This window comes from Schistocerca gregaria, chromosome 3 (assembly GCF_023897955.1).
Source record: "Schistocerca gregaria isolate iqSchGreg1 chromosome 3, iqSchGreg1.2, whole genome shotgun sequence".
In the NCBI taxonomy this organism is placed as follows: domain Eukaryota; kingdom Metazoa; phylum Arthropoda; class Insecta; order Orthoptera; family Acrididae; genus Schistocerca; species Schistocerca gregaria.
Window position 1 is genome coordinate 183,905,595 of NC_064922.1, and position 13,148 is coordinate 183,918,742.

A 13,148-nucleotide genomic window follows, 5' to 3' on the forward strand; every position below is an offset into this window, starting at 1 on the left:
TAACAATGTAATTGTTGAAACTTTCTGGCAGATTAAAACTGTGTGCCCGACCGAGACCCCAACTCGGGACCTTTGCCTTTTGCAGGCAACTGCTCTACCATCTGAGCTACCGAAGCATGACTCACGCCCGGTCCTCACAGCTGTACTTTTGCCAGTATCTCGTCTCCTACCTTCCAAACTTTACAGAAGCTCTGCTGCGAAGGTAGGAGACGAGATACTGGCAGAAATAAAGCTGTGAAGACCGGGCGTGAGTCGTGCCTCGGTAGCTCAGATGGTAGAGCACTTGCCCGCGAAAGGCAAAAGTCCCGAGTTCAAGTCTCAGTCGGGCACATAGTTTTAATCTGCCAGGAAGTTTCATATCAGCACACACTCTGCTGCAGAGTGAAAATCTCATTGTGGAATGTAATTGTTACATGCAAGTAAAAATAGACCCATCTACAAGCACTACAATCAGTATTAGAAAAGATGTATGGGCAAAGTGTTGATTAATCTTGGTGATATATGTCAATGAATGAATGGAAATGGAAATGAGCGTTTGGCGTAATTGGGCGGGAGGCCCCTTACGGGGCCTTGGTGCAGGTCTTATTACATACGAGGCCACATTGGGCGACCTGCGCGCCGGATAGGGATGAAATGATGATTAAAACAACCCAACACCCAGTCCCTGAGTGGGGAAAATTCCTGACCCAGCCGGGAATCGAACTCGGGCTAAGGGACTGTCACACTGACCATTCAGCTATCAGGGAATGGATTAGCACATAAGGTAGAAAACAGACGACAGTTATAACAATACAGATGACAACAGAGGCTGACAAGAGGTTAAATAAGAAGGAATGATGGCCACATGGGCTAATATAAAACGAAAAACAATCAATTATTGACAAATTATTTAATTGGATACATAAAAAAATCTGCTCACCAAGCGGAAGCAGGACACACACTTGAAGACTGTTGTAATTGGTAAGCTTTCAGAGCCAGTGGCTCCTTCTTCAGGCAGAAGGGTTGAAGGGGAAGGAAGAAGGGTGAAGGAAAAGGACTGGAGAGGTTTAGGAAAAGGGGTAGATTTCGAGAAAGTTACTCAGACCCACGGTTCAGGGGAGACTTACTGTACGGGATGAGAAGGAAAGACTGATTGTTGGGGACTGCATCGCATATTGGACGAGATTTGAAAACCTGAGAGCTTAAAGGTGGAAGACAGGGTAATATGCAGACAGAAATTACTGGTAAATCGTCATGCATGAGTTAATAAGAGTGAAAAGCTATGCACATTGTACGTAACAGAGGTGGGAAAGGGGCCATGAAAGGTGGATTGCAAAGACAATGAAAGATGTAGAAAACTAAAATGAAGTGAAGCAAAGAATAGTTACAGGAAGAAATGCTGATACTGAAGAAATTAACGTAAAATAAGGCCAGGTGGGTGGCGAAGCCAAGGACATGTTGTAGTGCTAGTTTGCACCTGTGGAATTCTGAGAAACTGGTGTCTGGGGAAAGAATCCAGATGGTGCATGTGATGCAGGTAATGAATGTCATGTGCATGTGCTGCAGGTAATGAATGTCATGTGCATGTGATGCAGGTAATGAATGTCATGTTGTAGAATGTGCTCTGCAACAGGATATTGTGAGTTGCCAGTATACGCCATCTGCCTATGCCCATTGATAATTTGGTGGTACTCATGCTGATGTAGAAGGCCAAATGACGTTTACATAATAGCTGGTATATGATGCGTCAATTTCGCACGTGGCTCTCCCTTTGATAGTGTATGTTTTACCAGTTACAGGGCTATTATAGGTGGTGGTAGGAGGATGCATAAGGTAAGTATTGCAGTGGGGATGGTCACAGGATAGGAGCCATAGGGTAGGGAGATAAGTGTAGACTGAAGAAGGAGCATGAGTGATTTTATATCTGAACAATATTATGTCCGTGATAGACCCCTCTACTTATTTCTTATAATGGAACATTCAAAATTATGATTTGGTGCTACACTTTGCACGAAAGTACACTCCTGGAAATGGAAAAAAGAACACATTGACACCGGTGTGTCAGACCCACCATACTTGCTCCGGACACTGCAAGAGGGCTGTACAAGCAATGATCACACGCACGGAACAGCGGACACACCAGGAACCGCGGTGTTGGCCGTCGAATGGCGCTAGCTGCGCAGCATTTGTGCACCGCTGCCGTCAGTGTCAGCTAGTTTGCCGTGGCATACGGAGCTCCATCGCAGTCTTTAACACTGGTAGCATGCCGCGACAGCGTGGACGTGAACCGTATGTGCAGTTGACGGACTTTGAGCGAGGGCGTATAGTGGGCATGCGGGAGGCCGGGTGGACGTACCGCCGAATTGCTCAACACGTGGGCGTGAGGTCTCCACAGTACATCGATGTTGTCGCCAGTGGACGGCGGAAGGAACACGTGCCCGTCGACCTGGGACTGGACAGCAGCGAAGCACGGATGCACGCCAAGACCGTAGGATCCTACGCAGTGCCGTAGGGGACCGCACTGCCACTTCCCAGCAAATTAGGGACACTGTTGCTCCTGGGGTATTGGCGTGGACCATTCGCAACCGTCTCCATGAAGCTGGGCTACGGTCCCGCACACCGTTAGGCCGTCTTCCGCTCACGCCCCAACATCGTGCAGCCCGCCTCCAGTGGTGTCGCGACAGGCGTGAATGGAGGGACGAATGGAGACGTGTCGTCTTCAGCGATGAGAGTCGCTTCTGCCTTGGTGCCAATGATGGTCGTATGCATGTTTTGCTCCGTGCAGGTGAGCGCCACAATCAGGACTGCATACGACCGAGGCACACAGGGCCAACACCCGGCATCATGGGGTGGGGAGCGATCTCCTACACTGGCCGTACACCTCTGGTGATCGTCGAGGGGACACTGAATAGTGCACGGTACATCCAAACCGTCATCGAACCCATCGTTCTACCATTCCTAGACCGGCAAGGGAACTTGCTGTTCCAACAGGACAATGCACGTCCGCATGTATCCCGTGCCACCCAACGTGCTCTAGAAGGTGTAAGTCAACTACCCTGGCCAGCAAGATCTCCGGATCTGTCCCCCATTGAGCATGTTTGGGACTGGATGAAGCGTCGTCTCACGCGGTCTGCACGTCCAGCACGAACGCTGGTCCAACTGAGGCGCCAGGTGGAAATGGCATGGCAAGCCGTTCCACAGGACTACATCCAGCATCTCTACGATCGTCTCCATGGGAGAATAGCAGCCTGCATTGCTGCGAAAGGTGGATATACACTGTACTAGTGCATGCTGTGTTGCCTGTGTCTATGTGCCTGTGGTTCGGTCAGTGTGATCATGTGATGTATCTGACCCCAGGAATGTGTCAATAAAGTTTCCCCTTCCTGGGACAATGAATTCACGGTGTTCTTATTTCAGTTTCCAGGAGTGTATTACAGTTTATTCTAAAATGATAAAACAGAAAGTGTTCTCCCCACACACAAATCTGTCATTTAAATACTTTAATAAAAACATTTCATAATAAACTATCTGTTCCTTGATAATACCCAGTTTTAATTGGACAAATAATTTGATAACAATGCTGTTCTCCAAAAATCTATAAGTGTGTTATTTCCATGCCACCTTAGGACAGCCATTACCCAGCAGACAGCCACTGTGAACTGAATGCTGTAGTAACAGGTGTCTACAGAGAGGCCTCATAAGATGAACTGGCATATGCTGCATGTCAATAAATACACTGATGGAAAACTAAATTGCAACACCAAGAAGGAGTTGCGCAACATAAATGAAAGTTGGTAGGCATTTCTACATCTGAAAGATGAGGTCTGTTCTAAACTCATGTCAGTCACATAAGAGTGGCACTCATCATACCACTATGAGGGTTAAAGTCGAGTTTTCTTTAAATGCTCATTGTAATGGTTGTGAGCATTAGATACCTTAGAGAATAGATGTCATGAGTTGATGTTAGTCAAGAATGCCTTTAAGGCTACAAATATTCCACTATTAACACCTCAGTGAGTTTAAACAAGGTCGTGTAATAGGGCTATGAGAAGCTGGATTTTCCTTCTGTGATACTGTAGAGAGACTTAGCAGGAATGTAGCTGTTGTACATGATTACTGGCAATGGTGGTCATGAGAATGTAAAGTCGTTAAGAGTACTGGGCTCCGACAAGCACGTAGCACTACTGAGAAGAAAGGCCATCGTGTTCAGCGTATGGCTCTGGTACATCGTACTGCTTCTGCAGCAGCAGTATGGACAGCAGTTATACAACATTGACACAGCAAAGTGTTACAAACAGGTTACTTGAAGGGCAGTTGAGAGACAGATGCCCTATAGCATGCATTCCACTGACTGCAAACTGCCACAATTTACAAGTTAAGTGGTGTCAAGCAAAAGATCATTGGAGGACAGGTTGGAGGTCTAATGTATTTTATGTTGAAAGCTGGTTTGTGCCAGTGATGGCCATGACTTGGTTAGGAGGAGGTCAGGTGAGCACCTGCAACCAGCCTGTCAGTGGCCTACACATACGACCTGGGGTTATGGTCTGGGGTATGATTTTGTGTGACAGCAAGAGCACTCTCATGATTATCCCATGCACCCTGACTGCAAATTTGTAACCAGTATGGTAATTCAACCAGTTGTCCTGCCATTCATTAGCTAAATTACAGGGGGTGTTTCCCAGCAGGATAATGCTCGCCCACATACTGCTGTTGTAACCCAACGTGCTCTACAGTGTGCCGACATGTTGCCTTGACCTTCTTGATACCAGATCTGTCTCCAATCAAGAATATACGGGACACCGTTGAATAACAACTCCAGTGTCATCCACTAGCAGCATTAACTGTCCCTGTATTGACCGATCAAATACAACGGGTAAGGAAATCCATCCCACAAACTGACATTCAACATCTGTAAACACAATGCATGCATGTTTGCATTCAAAATTCTGGCAATTACACCAGTTATTAATGTCCAGCATTTCACATTTGCAATGGCTTATCTCACACTTAGCCTGTGATCTTGCAATGTTGATCACCTAAACATGATTCCAAAAATATCATTACTTGACATCAATTAGTTTTTGGTGTTGAGATTTTTTTTTCCTTCAGAGAACAACAGTCAGTGATCACACACCGACCAGACAAAGTATTTGCAAGCTAGCCTATGGCTGGCTTCATGAGAACCTATGGCAGCAGCATTGCCACCCTTGGGGAACACAGCACTTCTGGTAGCACTACATTTGCCATATTACTGTACTTGCACTGATCACGCGTCCACCGAGCACCGAGTGAGTGTTCATATGCCAGATCTGTACTCAAGTGACTGCCTGGTGCCAGAGCAACCATTTCCAGTCATGGAGTCACTCCAGGATCTACACATTGCAGTGTGGAGGCAACACTATGGGCAGCCAAGCACTCATACAGTGGCCTCACTGGACTGTGAGATTCAGGGACAGGATACCACCAGTTGAACTTAGAACATGTGCTAACTTCAATTAATTGCAAGTAATGAGACTCATCCTGGAACACCTGGAATGTCACTGCCTGTGCAGCCTAACAAGTGAGCTTATTACACAGAACTCTCAGCAATTACAATCATTACATATGTTCTACAGGACTTTGACTATTGTTGTTATGCATCATAACTGTGTTATCAAATTATTTGCACAATTAAACTCAGGTACTGTCAAGGAACAGATAGTTTTATTATGAAATGTTGTTTTTATTTAACTACTGAAATGATAAATTTGGGGAAGGGAGGAATACTTTTTGTCATTTTAGAATAAACTATAACTTTGGTGTAATTTCTAAAATCAAATCATAATCATTATATACCATTCATAATTTAAGAAATTCACCTATTTGTAAATAGAAGAATCTATCATGAACATAACATTGTTCAGATATAAAATAATTTATTATCTTAAAATACAATTCATGTAAATGTTAAAAAATTACAAACAATGGAAACTCCAAGGAGGCATTCCATCTGTGCTGCCTGGCATGGCAGTTGTGTGCATGAGGTGTGCTTGCTTGAGTGAACAAATATGCATGTGTTCCCTTTTCAGAAGAAGGCTTTTGCTAAAAGCTAAATGTGTAACAGTCTTTTTGTTGTAAGTGTTTGCAACTTAACATTTAAACAGCAATCTATGATTCTTTATATTGTTAAAAAATTACAGTCGAGAAAGTGCATGTGTGTTAGTGATTTCACAGTTTCCCTTATGGAACTTGTTCAGGAACTAATTAATTTTGTGTATCATTCAGATTCATGTGAACTATGATTCCCATGAAAGTCATTAATGTGGTCTGAGTTTGAATAAAGAATTGGTTGTACAGTATATGCTGGGAATCTTAAATTCTTCTTGACAGTTCCTTCTATTCTGTTGGCTAGTTTCTATAATTTTAATGTATAAACAGTTTCAAGCTGGAGTAACTAATTTATATCCATACATATAATAATAATAATAATAATAATAATAATAATAATAATAATAATAATTATAACTATTTGTCAATTGCCAGTATGTAGCCATATTTACAAAGTTATTTATTGGGCAAATAGTCCATGGAACACAAAATTAATTAGCTTAATTTGTGTGTTTGTGTGTGTGTGTGTGTGTGTGTGTGTGTGTGTGTGTGTGTGTGTGTGTGTGTGTGTGTGAGTGAGTGTGTGTGTGTGTGTGTGTGTGTGTGTGTCCTCTTTGGTCACAACAATTGTAATTATTTTTACATCACAACACATAGACAGAAATTTGTTTCATACAACAAAATTGTAATTCTCAGTAGAATATTTAATATTTTTTTTCATGATATGAATATAATACACTCCTGGAAATTGAAATAAGAACACCGTGAATTCATTGTCCCAGGATGGGGATACTTTATTGACACATTCCTGGGGTCAGATACATCACATGATCACACTGACCGAACCACAGGCACATAGACACAGGCAACACAGCATGCACTAGTACAGTGTATATCCACCTTTCGCAGCAATGCAGGCTGCTATTCTCCCATGGAGACGATCGTAGAGATGCTGGATGTAGTCCTGTGGAACGGCTTGCCATGCCATTTCCACCTGGCGCCTCAGTTGGACCAGCGTTCGTGCTGGACGTGCAGACCGCGTGAGACGACGCTTCATCCAGTCCCAAACATGCTCAATGGGGGACAGATCCGGAGATCTTGCTGGCCAGGGTAGTTGACTTACACCTTCTAGAGCACGTTGGGTGGCACGGGATACATGCGGACGTGCATTGTCCTGTTGGAACAGCAAGTTCCCTTGCCGGTCTAGGAATGGTAGAACGATGGGTTCGATGACGGTTTGGATGTACCGTGCACTATTCAGTGTCCCCTCGACGATCACCAGAGGTGTACGGCCAGTGTAGGAGATCGCTCCCCACCCCATGATGCCGGGTGTTGGCCCTGTGTGCCTCGGTCGTATGCAGTCCTGATTGTGGCGCTCACCTGCACGGAGCAAAACATGCATACGACCATCATTGGCACCAAGGCAGAAGCGACTCTCATCGCTGAAGACGACACGTCTCCATTCGTCCCTCCATTCACGCCTGTCGCGACACCACTGGAGGCGGGCTGCACGATGTTGGGGCGTGAGCGGAAGACGGCCTAACGGTGTGCGGGACCGTAGCCCAGCTTCATGGAGACGGTTGCGAATGGTCCTCGCCGATACCCCAGGAGCAACAGTGTCCCTAATTTGCTGGGAAGTGGCGGTGCGGTCCCCTACGGCACTGCGTAGGATCCTACGGTCTTGGCGTGCATCCGTGCGTCGCTGCGGTCCAGTACCAGGTTGACAGGCACGTGCACCTTCCGCCGACCAATGGCGACATCATCGATGTACTGTGGAGACCTCACGCCCCACGTGTTGAGCAATTCGGTGGTACGTCCACCCGGCCTCCAGCATGCCCACTATACGCCCTCGCTCAAAGTCCGTCAACTGCACATACGGTTCACGTCTACGCTGTCGCGGCATGCTATCAGTGTTAAAGACTGCGATGGAGCTCCGTATGCCCCGGCAAACTGGCTGACACTGACGGTGGTGGTGCACAAATGTTGCGCAGCTAGCGCCATTCGACGGCCAACACCGCGGTTCCTGGTGTGTCCGCTGTGCCGTGCGTGTGATCATTGCTTGTACAGCCCTCTCGCAGTGTCCGGAGCAATTATGATGGGTCTGACACACCGGTGTCAATGTGTTCTTTTTTCCAATTCCAGGAGTGTAGAGGGAAACATTCCATGTGGGAAAAATATATCTAAAAGCAAAGATGCTGTAACTTACCAAAAGAAAGCGTTGGTATGTTGATAGGAGACAATAAAAAACACACAAATTTCGAGCTTTCATAACCCAAGGTTGCTTCATCAGGAAAGAGGGAAGTCTTCCCTCTTTCCTGATGAAGCAACCTTGTGTTGCGAAAACTCGAAATTTGTGTGTGTGTGTTTTTATTGTCTCCTATCAACATACCAATGCTTTCATTTGGTAATATTTTTTCAGTAACAATTCATACATTTATAATTTAACCAAGAATATAAACTGACAAATGAAAATCTTGTACATTAACATTTTGGTTACAGCATGTAACTTCACAATTTTAAAGTCTTTGTTGAAAAGGTAATGTCACAAACACTGTTATAAAAAATACAACAATAATCTGCTATATTTATGTGATTAAATGGTCACTTCGGACATTTATATGACATACTGTTGAAACCTCACTTTGCTCTAGGAAAACCTATTAGATATTCCATTATCTAACTTGCCAGAACTTTGCATAATGATTAATAATTAACATTGTTGCTCCTTAAAATGTGTTCCTAATATTATGAATTGCTACAAAACCTATACATAACATTACTCCTTTAAAATGATCTTGTTAATATGGCAATTTGGTACAAAATTTGTACTGCATGGCAAGGAAAGAAACATTGAATAAGAGATTGTATGTGCAGTTGCAGCCCTTTATGGAAGGTATAGTATTTCTACACAAGCAAACGATCAAGTTGGTTGCCTTATCAATGCAGATGGCAACTGTATGGCATGGACATATGGACTGGACCTAGTAATTTACCCTGTTTGCTTCCATCAGCTCTCACTTAGATATAATAAGGTTTCTCCCAGAAAATCATAGTTACATCAGCCTTTGCAGTCTGAGCAGCTGAGCCATATTTGTTCTTCACAAACGGATATGAGTGGGGTCCTCATCCTCATCAAACAATGTTGCAGTTAGTGTAAAAATAGTAATCAATATTGATCACATCGTTGCCTGCAACCTGCTTCATCTAACTTGTGCTGCACAAGCTGGCACGCGTGATTTGGCAGAAAATACATAATGTCCCAGTATCACATTCTTTTCATTCTCTTCTATTCTGTTTCACTTGCAGGTGGTAATCAAAGATTACCAGTACCCATCTACATAATTTTGTGTCCCTGTAATTTTACTGTTTTTGGTCATTACACAAGGAGCATGTCAGAAGAAGTAATTTGTTCATTGACTCTTCTTGGGTGTGGGCTCTTGGTATTTTTAGCACACAACATCACTGCTGTAACGTCTCCCATTGCAGCCTGTTGATCATTTCTGTGACACTTTCTCAACAAATTAATGTGCCTGTAATGAGTCATGCAGGTCTATTTTGAGTCTTTTTCTATCTCTTTTGCTGATACCACTAAGTATGTGTCCCTGTCTGATGAACAGTATTAAGAAATAAGTAGGATAAGGGTTTGGTAAGTTACCTCTTTCATGGGTGAATTACACTTCCTTACATGTTGCACAGACAACTGCTTAGTCAGACAATGGCAAATCTTTCTACCTTTTTATGCACTTTATATTATATTTAACTAACTGACCCAGATCTGCTCCACTTGGTCTTTATTTTTGTCTGTTTTCTGGGGATATTCCAGATCAATAAAGAGCACAGTAAAAATGAACATTAAAAGAAATCATGAAAACATTAGCATTTCACACTTGAAAATGCTCTCCAGTGTTCTATTCTTACTTAAATAATTTAGGATTCAAGAAGACCACTCACTGAATAGCAGAAGCATTGATTCATCAAAACAAACACACACACACACACACACACACACACACACACACACACACACAAAGACAAAGATTATATGCTTCAGGAATAAACCCTTTATTGAGCTTGTGTGCACATGCTGGGATTGCATTTCATCGGGTGGTCTAGGGTTGGTGGGCGTTGTGTCTGGTGGGGTAAGTAAAGGGGAGAGAGAGGCAGAAGACAGGGAGAGGGGTTGGGGTTGCATAGCAAATGGTGGATGGAGCAGCAAGTTTTCTGGTTAGGAATAAAGGAGGGAGGGGTGGCAAATGCACATGCTAGGCATATGATAATGGGTACTGGACTGGTGGGTACAGCACACACTGAAGGTGATGTGGAGACATGGATTGGGAGGCATAACTGGACAGAGGTAGGCGAGAATGTTGGATGGAGAGTGTGGAGACAGTGTGCTAACATAGGTTGAACATTAGTGTGCCAGGAGGGTTACAGGAGCGGAGGACGTCTTGCAAAGATAGCTCACATCTGTGTATTACAGAAAAGATGGTGGTGGAGGGAAGGATCCAGATGGCCCAGGGTGTGAAGCCACCATTTAAGTTGAGAATTTTGTGCTTAGCTGCATGTTGTGCCACTGGGTAGTCAACTTTATTTTTGGCCACTGTTGGTTGGTTGCTATTCATTCTGGTGGACAGCTGACAGGTTGTCATAACAGCACAAAAAACAGCAATGATTGCAGCAGATTTGATATATTGATGGCATGGCTACTTTCACTGGTAGCCCTGCCTCTGATGGGATGGGATAAGCCTATGACAGGGCTGAAGCATGAAGTGCTAGGTGGATGGATTGGGTAGGTCTTGCAGCTGGGTCTTCCACAGGGATTGAATCCTGTAGCAATGGGTTAGTAGTGGATGTGGGATAGGAATAGGCATGGATGTTTTCTAGCTTGGGTGAGATATGAAATATCACTTTATGAGAGGTGGAAGGGATCTTGGGCAGGCTGTCCCTCATACCTGGGCATGATGATAGGGTGTCAAAGCCCTGACAAGGGATATGGTTTATTTGTTCCCAGGCGAGTGATGTTGGGTCATGAAGGGACTGCTCCTTTTTAGCTGATCATTGGGAGTGGTGGAAGGGTTAAGGGTTTGCGAGGATATGTACAGGAAATCTGTTCGCAGACTGGGTTTTGACTGTGGTGCTTATCACTGGAGGCTCTCATAAGACCTTCAGCTTACTAGGAAAGAGCGCTCTCATCAAAGCAGATACTTCAACCACGAGTGACCAGACTCTATGGGAGAGATTTTTTTAGTGTAGAAGGGGAGATAGCTGTCAAAATGCAGGTACTGTTGGTTAGTAAGTGTAGTATCCACAGAAGTGGGGATGCAGCCATCAGAGATATGGAGGTTGACACCATGGAAGGTGGGACATTGGGTTGAGGAGAACTGGGTGAATCAGATGGGAGGTGAGTTGTTGAGGTGGCAGAGGAATGAGGATAAGTGTCTTGGCACTGAGTCTAGATCATGAAGATTCTTGGCGTAAGAGGATGGCATGCAAGTGTCCATGGCTACAAAGGTGCAGCCCCCATCGCCCAATATCACCCTGAGCTAAAATAATTTCAACCATATCCTTTGCCAGGACTCTGATTATCTACAATCATACCCAGAAATGAGGGACACCCTACTTAAGATCCACAAGATTCACTCACCTCTCCTAAAGCGGTATTCCACCACCCACCCAATCAAAACAAAATCCTGGGCCATCCCTATTCCTATTCCACTTCCACTCCAGGTGCAACACCCGCCAAATCCACCTGCCCAGCACTTCGTACTTCAGCCCTGTCACAGGTTTATCCTATTCCATCAGAGGCAGACCCACCTGTGAATGCAGTTATGCTCTATATCAACTCTGCTGCAATCACTGCACAGCTTTTTATGTTGGTATGATAACCAGTCACCTGCCCACCAGACTGAATGACCACCGCTAAACTGTGACCAAGAACAAAGTGACCACACAGTGGCACAAAATGTAGCTGGTCACAACATTCTCAAGTTCAATGGGTGCTTCACAAGCTGAGCCATCTAAATCCTCCCCAATCTGGTTTTCTGAACTATGCAGATAGGAGTTACCCTTGCAAAACATCCTTTCCTACCCATTAACGCTCCTGACCTCAGTCTCTATTCACCCACTATCCCCACACCTTCTACGTAAGTTTCTCCTTCCTCTGTCCTGTCACACACTGCCAATCCATGTCTTCCCCAGAGACATACATTGAGCCTACATGGCTGACCCAGAAAAGTAAATATGATTGCCAGTCGAGCATCGACTCATGCTCCCCAGTTAGCTGATGGAGCTGCACTGAGGCCCATCATGCCTAGCAAAGCCCCACCACAGCCCAGGTCTGGCTCAGCTGCTCATCAAGTTGGGGATCTGCAAAGCACTACACTGTTGTGCGTCTGAAGCGAAATCTCTGTGGTGTACTTCAAACAGTTTTTTAATTTGCACAGTATTTACTGATACAGTGTTTCACCTTCAGTCATTTATTAAATTAACTGATGGCTGTAATATCAGGAAGAAGACGATTACTTAAAACTTATAATTGTTTGTGATTGGTAAATAATTCTGTACCTGATTATGCCATGAATATATCAATTTTATTAATGGCTGTTCTGCTAATTATTGAATTTTGTATGAGTAAATGGCAAATGTTTATAACATTTTATTGATATGTATGGAAGTTAGGCAGTTATTTCATGGAAGAACTTTATACAAATATAAGAAAAGTTTACTTTTTCCCCACCAGCTACACCTTTCCTAAGCCAAAGTATCGCTTTATACCATGGCTTATTTCAGACATTTTCTTAAAAAGTCAACAGTTTTAATTTGTTACTTCATGGAACAAACAAAAACCTTTGCACTGAGCAAGATCATAGCAAATTGTACATTGAAAATTGAAAAATATATTTAAATTCCAATCAAAATGAGTGTTTTGATAACCTTCACAATTGCCTAACAGAAATTCATCTTTCTTCAGACAAAAATGTCAAGATCATAAGGATATTTGAAAGGACCTGGAAAAACTTTCAAAGTCTATTTCCCTTCTCTGTCTAGTAACGAGTCTGATTTGTAATCTCTTGGAAGAGAGA